This window comes from Mustela nigripes, chromosome 10 (genome assembly GCF_022355385.1).
Source record: "Mustela nigripes isolate SB6536 chromosome 10, MUSNIG.SB6536, whole genome shotgun sequence".
NCBI lineage: Eukaryota > Metazoa > Chordata > Mammalia > Carnivora > Mustelidae > Mustela > Mustela nigripes.
Genome location: NC_081566.1, coordinates 21281310 through 21292829, shown reverse-complemented (window position 1 = coordinate 21292829; position 11520 = coordinate 21281310). Strand labels below are relative to the sequence as shown.

The 11520-nt window shown below is 41.3% G+C and overlaps 1 long non-coding RNA gene across 1 annotated transcript in view; it reads right to left on the bottom strand.

The window, feature by feature from the left end:
- Positions 1-11520, bottom strand: part of LOC132025464 (uncharacterized) — a 214540-nt gene that overhangs the window by 13423 nt on the left and 189597 nt on the right. The gene's annotated exons all lie outside the window — the stretch shown is intronic.

The following is an 11520-nucleotide window of genomic DNA, read 5'->3' as shown; positions in this document are numbered from 1 at the left end:
AAGGAAGGAAGGAAGGAAGGAAGGAAGGAAGGAAGGAAGGAAGGAAGGAAGAAAAGGAAGAAGAAGGAAGAAAGGAAGAGAGGAAGAAAGATTCTTTTTTTCTAATGTGGAAAATTCTAGGGGCTCTAAACCCCTATGTAGTGGAGTTAACCCTCTCAAGTTACCAAATAAGAGTCTGAGCACAAGAGGATAATTAACAAATTGAAGAAAATTAACAATATATGTTAATAAACTAATAGTGACATTAGAATTAATTTATATTGCCTGATTTCCATGTTAATGAGGCACCTGTGCACTTTGATCAAACTGATAGTATATTACATCCAAAAGCAAAGGGAGAGCCAGAAGCTCCCCATCGCTTTCAATGACTTTGGCTTAACCCAAAGTTAGATAAGAGGAATAGTTCATGCATTTACTAGGTGTATATTCATTTTAAACATACTGTGGTCTCTCTGTGACATGGGGAATATACTTATGAGTAAGAGACACCCAGGTCCTCACCTCATAGAGATTATAGTCTAGTTGGGGAAATGAACATTAATCAAAGCAGCACACAAATACAGCAAAAAGAGAAACAATGATGTGGTTGGTGCAATGGGCCAAAAATATGATCGAAACAATGCAGCGGTGAGGGCTTTGGGGCAGCACAGTTGGAAGCCTGCGGGAGCTAGCACAGCCTGTGCAAAGTCATAAAGTAACAAGAGCATGATGGCACGTGGGAAAGTATGAAAGGAGACCAGAGAGGCTGGAGGGGAGAGCTAAGGCTATGTCAGGATCGTGAAGGGTCTTGTAGGCCAGGCAAGTAGGTCTTCATCCTAGGGACACTGGGAAGCCACAAAACAGTTTTAATCACAGAATTGGCAATAATTTAATGAGCATTTGTGGGAGACCACACGGGGTTCAGGGTGGTAAATATGTTACCAGATGTGGGGTCATGAGGTTGAGGAGAGGGAAATCAATGGCAAAAGGGTGGTAATGGCAAGAGTCAGTGCGGTTTGGGGCACTACCATTACAATCCCCATGAGAGAGAAATGATAGTAGATTGGACTTTGTGGTGATGGAATAGTTGTTATTCTTTGTAATTTTCTTTTGTGGAAATTTATGCAAAGAAGAAGAAAAAAAACCCCGCCATTTGTCCAGGAGTCTGAGTATCAGTGTGTCTGCAAGTCTACAAATGGACCACATGCTCATTCAAAATTTCCTCAAGACCCTGACATGACTTCAGTGAGGTTCTAACTCACACTGTCACATGATCAGCCTTATGAGTGACACTTCATTTTGTTTCAGAGTCATTGGATAGCTTGCCCAATACCCATCCCCGAGATGCTTGAACTCACTATTTGCATTTCATCTCTTGTGTGGTAAAGGCTCATAATTTTTGGGGAACACCTTGGAAACAATGCCTCCCAAAGGAAAAATTTAATTTGCTTTCTGGTTAAGCCACCAGTGAGGATTAGATACACACGAGCTGAGAATGAGCTTCTGGAAAAATAGGGATGAAGGTCTTCCTTAGGAGGCCTAAGGAGATGACAGAAGAGGATGGAGTATGGAAGCAGAATGCAGAAAGACGGGATGAGACACTAAAGACAAATTTTGCCTCCTTTCTCCAGTTTGCTGGGGCGAACCTTATAAATGAGGAGCTGTTATAGAAAGAAGGCTACCATTATAAGTTGGTTTTACACAATACCCTCCCTCTAGAGGATATCAACCAGGAATGAGGATGAATTCCAGCACATATTTTCTTATTTACTCTTCGTTATTGGAAATGAGCCCCATTAAGATAGACAGCTGTGTCTGTGAACATAGACTTCCTGTCTATCACAGCTCAGGAAACCACTCCTCCATTCCCATCCATCTTTGGGCAGAAGTCATGTCCCATATTCCCACCTCTGGGGAAGATATAGGAAGCTCAGCGGGGCCACTCCTAGGGGTCAGGCTGTTTATTTCCTCTACCTTCTGATAGGTCTGACCCCTGACCCTCTGTCAAAAGACATACTTAAGACAAGACTACTGCTGTCTCTTCCTCTAACATTGCTCTCAACTTATACTAGAATCTTCCCAGTCTTCTGCACACTGTTATTAAATGGGAGTTTTACTGCCAGTTTGTCTAAAATAACTTTCCTGGAGTTGAAATCTTCTAAGGGAGTATATATAGAAGGGCAGAATAGGTAACAGCTTGAATTACATTTTTCTGAAGTTGTTCTGCAAAATGCAGGTCCTAAATCAAAAACTACATTGTTGTAAACATTCTAAACCATTCCTAGCACACTGAAGTTTAGGAACTACAGCTCTATGGCAGCTACTATAGCCCTATGTGGATGCACCACTGTTCCTCCTTTTGGAAGGAGGCGGGTTACTCATAACCCTAAGCTTTTCACACCAATGCAGTGGCCTGGAGAGCTTTATTCATTAGGTCAATCAAGTAGGTTGGTCAGGAATTTTGCTTCAGACAAATGTGTTGAGATCTTTCTTCTAAAGTTGTTTTTAGAGAGAGGTTTGAGTGAAGGGAGGACGGTTATCACCTCATCTCATCCCATGGATACAACCATCCCTCTAGGAGGCATTTGAAAATCTAGGTGGGGAGGTCACATTGCGGACTGGTGGCCGCTATGGGCACGTGGTGGTCAAGGACCAGAGATGCTATACACCTTGCCTTTTGGGGGCCTCGCACAGAGCAAAGAGCTGAGCTTCCCACATGCTAATAATACCCCAGACTGAGAATCCTTCGGCTTTGATGCCCCTCTTGTGCTGAATGCAGATGTTCAATATTTTGCCACAGAATCCTTCTTCTGTCCTATACATTGAATAGATATATATATTTCCGTGGTATTGAAGAGCATGTACATAAAATGCTCAGCACAGTGCATGCCTTATTTTAGGTAGCTCTACGAGTTTCAGACTTTTATTATTTAATCAATGAAAACGAGTGGTTGAGGATTAATAAATAAGATTACCTTTTCCTGGGGCTTGCTGATTTGAACAAAATCTGGAGTTAAAAAACAATGGAAGACTCTTCACTCTAGGAAACAAACTGAGGGTTGCTAGAGGGAGGGTAGGGCTGGGGGCTGGGGTAAATGGATGACGGGCATTAAAGAGGCACAAGATGTGATGAGCACTGGGTGTTATAGAAAATGATAAATTACTGAGCACTATCTGAAACTAATGATGTACTATAAGCTGGCTAACTGAATTTAAATTTAAAAAAAAAAACAATGGAAGAAGGTTGCTATGCTTATTTTTAATTTACAAGGTCTGTGTCACCCCTTTTGGTTACCTCAAGAAAGTTCAGTTCTGTTAGACAACACTTCTCCATCATCTTCTCAATCATTTCAGTAATAACATTAGCGTGTTCAGTGGATGCTATAGAATTGTACTAAAAGTTGGGAAAATAGAGTGCTTGCCATTAAAACAGTGTGCATCAATATTTGGCCTTAGCTTTCACTGCTGTTAACAGTAGTTTCTAAGATAAATTGAGCTTTCTATAAAAATAAATCCACTGTTGGAAATCATAATTCATACCAGACTCGGGAAAAAAGAGCATTACTGAAAAAACACAGTTGAAATGGTATTCTTGCCAGAAGCCATATACCATTCTGCAATTTATTTCCTTTTTAGTGGAAGGAAGGACTTCAAAGCCATAAGTATATACATATGCTACAAATATGTCTAAAATCTCAATGTGGGAACCTCTGAACCCACTTCCACATGATACAATTAGCAATTCTATCATTTATACCATGAGATAATATTGAAATGAGGAGATACAGAGATTGAGAGATGACATAAAGTCAAACAAAGAATAGTGAGTTTTGGAAGAGAGAGCTTTCTACAATTCCAAAGTCATCAATAACTCCCCATTACCTTTAGGATACAATCTGAGTTTCTTTCTATGTCCTGCAACTCTGTTCCTGATCTGACCCTTTGAAATCTCACAAATCCGCATATATGTGGAGTAACTGTTTCCAAAGCAAAAAGAAACATATAGAGTCATAACATAAAAAAGAAAACTCTGCTCCAGGAGATGGTAGAGGTGATGCTCTAGTGTCCACTCTGCTGTCAACCAGGATCAAGCTACTTTTTTATCACCTGTGAAACGCGGTGCGAAGGCAGAGCTGAAATCAGCTGTGGTCTAACAGGTTACCAATTCACTTGAATTTCTACTTTCTCGTTAAGAATTGCCAGGTATGGAGGTGTCTGGGTGGCTCAGTGGGTTAAAGCCTCTACCTACAGCTCAGGTCATGATCTCAGGGTCCTGGGATCAAGCCCCACATCAGGCTCTCTGCTCAGCGGGGAGCCAGAGCCTGCCACCCCCCCCCCCCACTGCCTGCTTGTGATCTCAGTCTGTCAAACAAATAAACAAATAAATAAATGAAAATTTAAATAAATAAATAAATAAATAAAAGAATTGCTAAGTATGTCCCTTAAGGCTTATGACTGGTCTGTTTCACCTCTTATTCTTTCTTTCAGAACTGTGTCACGGATTAGCATGAATTTAAGAAGAAATTGCTAATAGTTTGAATATTGATATCTTTTTAAAAGGACTCACTGGTAGTGGAAGGCAAACAGTGAAACCCGTGAGTTTCTTGATTTTATTGCAATGTACAAGTTTTTTAAACTCCAAGTTTAGTACTTTACCCATCTGTTTCTCTAAACATCCCTTTGAGAATGATCCTTTAACTTTCCACTGGATGGCAAAAAGATTGTTTTGGTAATGAAGCAATTCGAGTTTATGCTAATTCTAAATCTAAGGAAACCCTCCTTACAGCCATTCATCAGAGGATATTTTTGGTGTCTTTCACAGTGATATTAAGAATTTTTTAGTATGCGAGTTTTCCCAAAGGTTTTTCAAAATAAGTCTGTTTCTAAATAGGCTTTTAAAAGAAATCCAATAAAAGCAAAGATAGTATGGTGGTGGCTTCTTAGAAAGGGCAAACAAACAAACAAACAAAAAAAAAAAACAACCCACCTCCTCATCATTGGTCTATAAAGATTTCTTATAAGAAGCCCATGGTGTTTAAATGAAATTCTAAAATAAGTATCAAGTTTTAAATACAGTAATATAAATTAGTAGGCTATAAAATACACAAATACAAAGTGACTGGCCCAAAACTTGTAACATTATCTTACCACTAACTGCTCTTTCATCCAAAACAATCTAGTTCCCAGATATCAAGTATAATCCTAAATCGAGACATTTTATGCATTTCTAAAGTCTGAATTCTGCCAGAAACCAGCTTCTTGGGAGCCAGCAGGCCTGGCTTTCTGCCTGACATCTCCCCATCGCGGCTCCCCTCTTGCCCAGTGCCTTCCCCCTGTGTTCACAGAAGAGCCCCGGGGTGCTGCTCTCCACACGCAGAGGAACCCAGGTGAAATTCTGAGACTGCAGCAGTGACATTCCAATGAAGGGCACATATCGTCAAGGCGTTGATGATGTAATTTTCAAGTATGTAACAGAGCCGTGTTCTGGTGGAAAAGGAAAGAGATCTGATTTCAAATGTAATAACTAGGATTTGCACTTCCGGGGGAAAAAAGCATCAGTCAGAATCTCACTGACCCTCAGACAGGTGCTGCAGACCCAAGAGAAGTTTGTGTTGTGTGAGAGTGACAGAGACAAGATGTTACTCTAGAACTGCCTCCTAGAGAACTAAAGAGACCTCCATCTGGCCTGCTAGGCTCAGGGAAACTGGCAAAGCCTGAAGCCCATCTGGATTTTTATTAGAGGACAGGAAAACAAAACAGATGAGGGAAAGATACAAGTCAAGGATTCAAGAGAGCCTGTGCAAACTGAGTTCATGGGACAGATTTTAGTGGGAGAGAGACATAGGAAAATTTGATGAGGTTCACTATGCTAAGGATGAGCTCTCTCCCAGAACTTTGAGGGAGGCAAGCAATCAATATATAGTTTCTCTTTAATTAACTTTCTTTGCCTGGTTGATATTGTTCTGAGTTGGGACACCACCTGCAAGGGATCTGTTAGTCCCTCAGGCATAACTTGAAGTCGACCTTTCCAAGCTGAGGATCTGATTACCTTGCTTCTCTCCTGAAAGTACTCAGAAAGTTCCTAATCACTCTGCTTTGCACTGCATGATCTGCTTCAGACACATATCCTGCCATCACCCAGTCTATGCTCCAGCCACACATAAAATGGATTGTTCCCAAAATGTTCTGTTGTAATATTGTGCCTTATAAAAAGAAATACATATTTTAGTCTTTCTCTTGCTCCTGGCACAAAGCTCCTAAAACCATTTAAGTTTCCTCCGTGCTGACAAAGGTAAAGATGTCTTTTGTTATGTTAATAAGATGACTTTCAGTAACCTAAGTTTGAGGGCGGGCTGGCTGCCTGGGGAACCAACCCTGTGAGTAGAGGGTTGAAATTTTTCAATTTCACCTTTGCGGAGTGGAGAGGAGCTGAAGGTTGGGTCAATCACCAATGGCCAGCAATTTCATTGGTTGTGCCTCCGTAATGAAGCCTCCATAAAATTCCAAAAGGACGGGCTTCAGGGAGCTTCTGGGCTGGTGATCATTTGGAAATGTGGGGAGAGTTGCTTGCTTAGAGAGTAGAGGAGCTCTGCACACCTTCCCACATCCCTTGCCCTATGCATCTCTTCCATCTGACTGTTCCCAAGTTGTATCCTTTTATAATAAACTGGTGATCTAGTAGGTAGAATGTTTCTCTGAGTTCTGGGAGCCACTTTAGCAAATGACTCAAACCTTAGTAGGGGGTTGTGGGGACCTCTGATCTTCAGTCAGTTGGTCAGAAGCACAGGGAACAACCTGATTTTGTGACCAGTGGCTAAAGTGACAAGGCAGTCTTTGGGACAGAGTCCTTAACCTGGGGGAGCTGATGCTATCTCTGGGTAGATAGTGTGAGAATTGAGTTGAACTGCAGGACACCCAGCAGGTGTCAGAGAATCACTTGGTGGTGTGAAAACACACACACACACACACACACACACACACACACGTTGTGACCTCATAGGTCTTCAGACCTTCACACTCACTTCCGCTCCCTCAGCTGGCGATGCATCCGTAACCCGTTCACTCACCTAAACAAGTATTGGTTGAGCACCTACTATGTGTTAAGTGCTGTTCTAGGCACTGACCAAAACGGTGAACAACCACCACAAAATAACAAAGCAGTGAAGAAAACATACAAAAAGCTGCTTCCTACTTGGGTTGCATATTCCCTTGGATGACTTCATCCCATTCAAAATGTACTCCAGTATCCACAAAATGCACCATGTGGACCTCATCTGAACCTCGGGGAAAAAAAAAAAACCAACAAAGCTTGAGACAGATGAAATTGGAATCTGAGTGGATATTTGAAAATATTAAGAAATTATTACTGATTCTTAGGTGAGACACTGTATTGTAGTTATGACTTCTTATATAAAAACAGGAATCTTGGTCTTTTAGAGATACATACCAAAATATTTATGGAACAATAAGATGAGGTCTGGAATTGGATTCAAAATAGTCCATTGAGGGGTTGGGGCAGTGAGGAGAGTAGAAAGGAAACAAAACTGTCATTTGTAAATAGTTGTTTTTTGTTTTTGTTTCATTTGAGGGAGAATGAGAGACAGAGAGCATGAGAGAGGAGAAGGTCAGAGGGAGAAGCAGACTCCCCAAGGAGCTGGGAGCCCGATGAGGGAAGTCCGGGATCATGACCTGAGCCGAAGGCAGTTGCTCAACCAACTGAGCCACCCAGGCGCCCGTGTAAATAGTTGTTAAATCATCTCTCCACTTTGTATATGTTTGAACATTTCCATCATATAAAGTTTTTAGGAAGGAAGAAGAAAAAAAGGTAAAGCCGGATTGGGCTTCCTGCCCCCCTAACAAGCCTTCCCTGGGGCTCCACTCCCAGCTCTATTTCCTAAAAGCCAAGTGCCCCTCTTGCTCTCCTAGTCATTTGGGTTCCTTTATCATTAGACCATTTCATGACTGTCACTTGTGTCGCATGTATCATTCCCATGGGACAGTTAGTCCGTTGAGGGCAGAGAATGTCTGTATCTTCCTGATAATTCTTTCATCAACTCCAGCTATAATGCCCAGCAGAAAAACAGACACTGGGCATCATCTCTGCAAGTGACAAGCCAAAGGCTAGAATAATCAGATTTTAATGAAGGTGACATTGGTTTCAAGAGAACAGAAACTGGGTAGCTGTCTTCTGTATTACGGAAAGTGATCTGGCAGATGTGATTCCATTCCCCCAACACATATATTTTGAGTCGCCCCCATGTGTGAAAGATCCTGCGGCTGGGGACCATATACTCTCTGTTAACAGCTCTCTTTTTCCTTTGGAGTATCCATGGAGATACATGTGTGCCCACACACCCAATTAATTGTTTTCTCATTGTTGGTCCCTTCAGAATCTAATTGAAGCAGGCAAATAAACAACAAAGTTAGTATCCCTGTGACAGTATCTAGCATCTCTGCTTGTTTTCTGTACTGTGTTCATGTGCTACATGAGGGTTGCTAGCCCTCTTCAATAAAACCTAAGCTGAAAATAAAAACAACTTCGGTTTTTCCTCTGAGACTTAATTTTTCCTAAAAAATTAAAAGACAAAACATATTATGCAAGTTATTTATTTTACTAATAATATGAAACTGGCTAAGTCCTACAGGTTTCAGTAAGTAGGGAGGGTTAGGAGTCTCTGACACCCAGCCACTCCCAATTCCAAATTAAGCACAAATAATAGCATCAATGTCATGATAAGGTAAGATGGCTAATACACTCTAGTTTTGAGATATTTCCCTCTTCCTGGGAGATTACTTGCCTCAATTTGAGTAAAACTACATCATCTGCTAAGAAAAATTCACATCAAATAGAGTACTTTCAAAGAATATATATTTAACTAACCTGCTTTACTTGTTTACCATATCTTTGTACTTAACTTTGTTAAGTGCTTGAGGTGAGTCAACATTTCAAAACCTGTGATAATCTTGCTCAATGATGGCACAGTCTGGCAGCCAGAGATATTTTTTTAAATTTAAAAATATTTTATTTTATTTTTTTCTAGAGAGAGGGAGTGCAAGGGGACAGGAGGGAGGACTGGATGGAGGGGAAGGGAGGGAATCTTAAGCAGGCTCATGGAGCCAGGGGGCTCAATTTCACAACCCCGAGATCATGACCTGAGCCCAAATCAAGAGTCAGTCACTTAGCAACTGAGCCACCCAGGCATCCCCAGAGATATTCTTAATACAATTAATCCCATCAATCCTAAGATAAAATATATTTTCCAAAAGATATTAATAGTGCACAGAGTCTTACAAAACAGAAACCAGGATCACTGTAACAAATTCTCTAATATACCTGTACTAAGTAGGGTCAACTTATCATGGTCTACACCATCATAGGCTCACACAGGGCATGCCCCTCAAAGAAGATGACCACATTTTAATTGAATGAACAAGTGAATGAATCTTGTAAGTTTGGACTAAGGAAGCAAGGTCAAATATTAAAAGTCTATGTTACAGAAGAAGACATATATATAGGTATTATTCTAAGAATATACTAAAGCCAAAAATCTTGATAAAAGATTTTAGAAAAACTTTTTTAATGTTATATCAATACATATTTGGCCACATATTGTTTTGACAATTATCTGGATATAAATAATATTTTTAAATATTCAAGTATGTGCTGAAAATATTTACATATATTAATATATAGTAGTGTCACCTCCAAAGAAATAATTTATTAAATCAAAAGAAGTATCTACTTATTCCTGACTTTCAGTGTTTTCTTGTATGGGGGACAGCACCCAGTTGCTGAAACCAGAAACCTGGCTTTAGCTCTATTTTGGATTCACCCTTTCTCCGGGCTTCATCTAGCTGATTACCAAAGTGCATGTTGTCTAAGATCTAACTTTCCTCTTGTCTGCCTGAGAAATTCCCATTTTCTCTCACAATTCACGGTTCTGTGTAGCCACACCTGACTCTGTCCAGCAGACTTAACTCTTCCTAACATTTCATCTATACCTCAATCATATTTCTCGTAGAGTATATTCTTATATTTTCGTCCTTTGAATGTATCCTCCCTAAGAATGGGGTCTTGGGATCAAGCCTTGAGTCAGTCAGTCCCTGCTGAGCAGGGAGTCTGCTTCTCCCTCTTCTCTGCCTCTCTCCCCAGCTTGTGCACTCTCTCTCAAATAAATAAAATCTTTAAAAAAAGAAAATAAAAGAAAAAAGAAAATGAAAGAAAAGGGAAGGGAAGAGAAGGGAAGGAAAAGAGAAGAGAAGAGAGAGGAAGGAAGGGGTGGGTCAGAGCCAACTCAGCCTAGGTAGGACTGATGGGGCAAACCAATATCCACAAGAGGGAGCCATCAATCAGAAATAAGAGATTAGACACCAGCCCTAGAATCAAGGGATCAGGTTACAATGGTACCCAGCAGACAAAGCGAAGATGTAGGAAATGGAGGAGAGAATAGAAATGAGAGCAAGTTAGTCAAAGGAAGAGGGTCCAGAAAGATTTCCACAAACATGAGTGAGCCATTTACCCGAGAGAGTTATGCTACATGTGGAATATTAAGCTGTTTAAGAACCGCGTCAAGGCAATCATTGTGAATGTTTTATGTTTATGCACCAAATGAATGCTAAGCTATTGGGAGTGCAGTGGTCTGAGCTCCTCTCCCAGGTAAGTGGAACCAGGGCTTTGGTTCAGCTGGGAGTCCAATGCTGGAGTATATGAAAGAGTCTGAGGGTGAGCTGGTTTCTGTGGGGTAAGAGTAGAGGGTAAGTGAATCTATGGCTCAGACCCCCAAGAAAAGGGTCAGAGGAGCTAAGAAGACCCCCAAGTTCTCATTCATTTATTCTATAAGTATGTATTAAGTGCCTCACATGGGCCAAGTGTTGTGCCGGTATCTTAGGCCAAGCTACCATAGCAAAACACCTCAGATTGGGTGGCTTGAAAAATAGGCATTTATTTCTTCCAGTCTGGAGACCGGAAGCCCAAGATCAAAGTGCTAGCATGGTAGTGTCTGGCTGGAGCTCCCTCCTTGCGTTGCAGATGTGTACCTTCTCACTGGACCTTCACAGGGCTTCTCTTCAGTGTGTGCACAGGGAGAGAGCCAAAGCAAGCTCTCTGGTATCTCCTTCTCTATGGGCACTAATCCCCTCACGAGGGCCCCACCTTCATGATCTCAACTAAACCCTCTCATCTGCCAAAGCCCCCATCTCCAACTACCAACCCATTGGGGGTTAGGGCTTCAACATATGAATTTGGGGGAACACAAGGTCCAGAGCAGCCAGAGTACTTTGACATTGATGGTGGAGCAGATCCTTTGTAAGTAAAAGTGACAGAATATAGCAAAAGGCAAAAGCAAGGTTTTAGGGAGAACATATTTCAGGGTTTGCTAATCTAATCATCAAGTTTAAGGAAATGGTAGAAGACAAGAATGAGGCCCACACCAGGGTCAGAAGCAAAGAACCTGTTAAGTAATAAGAAGAGGCAGGGAAGGACAGCAACCCGGGGAGAGGCACAGAGGTAGCGGTGGTGGGGTGGGTAGGGTGGGGGTTTGA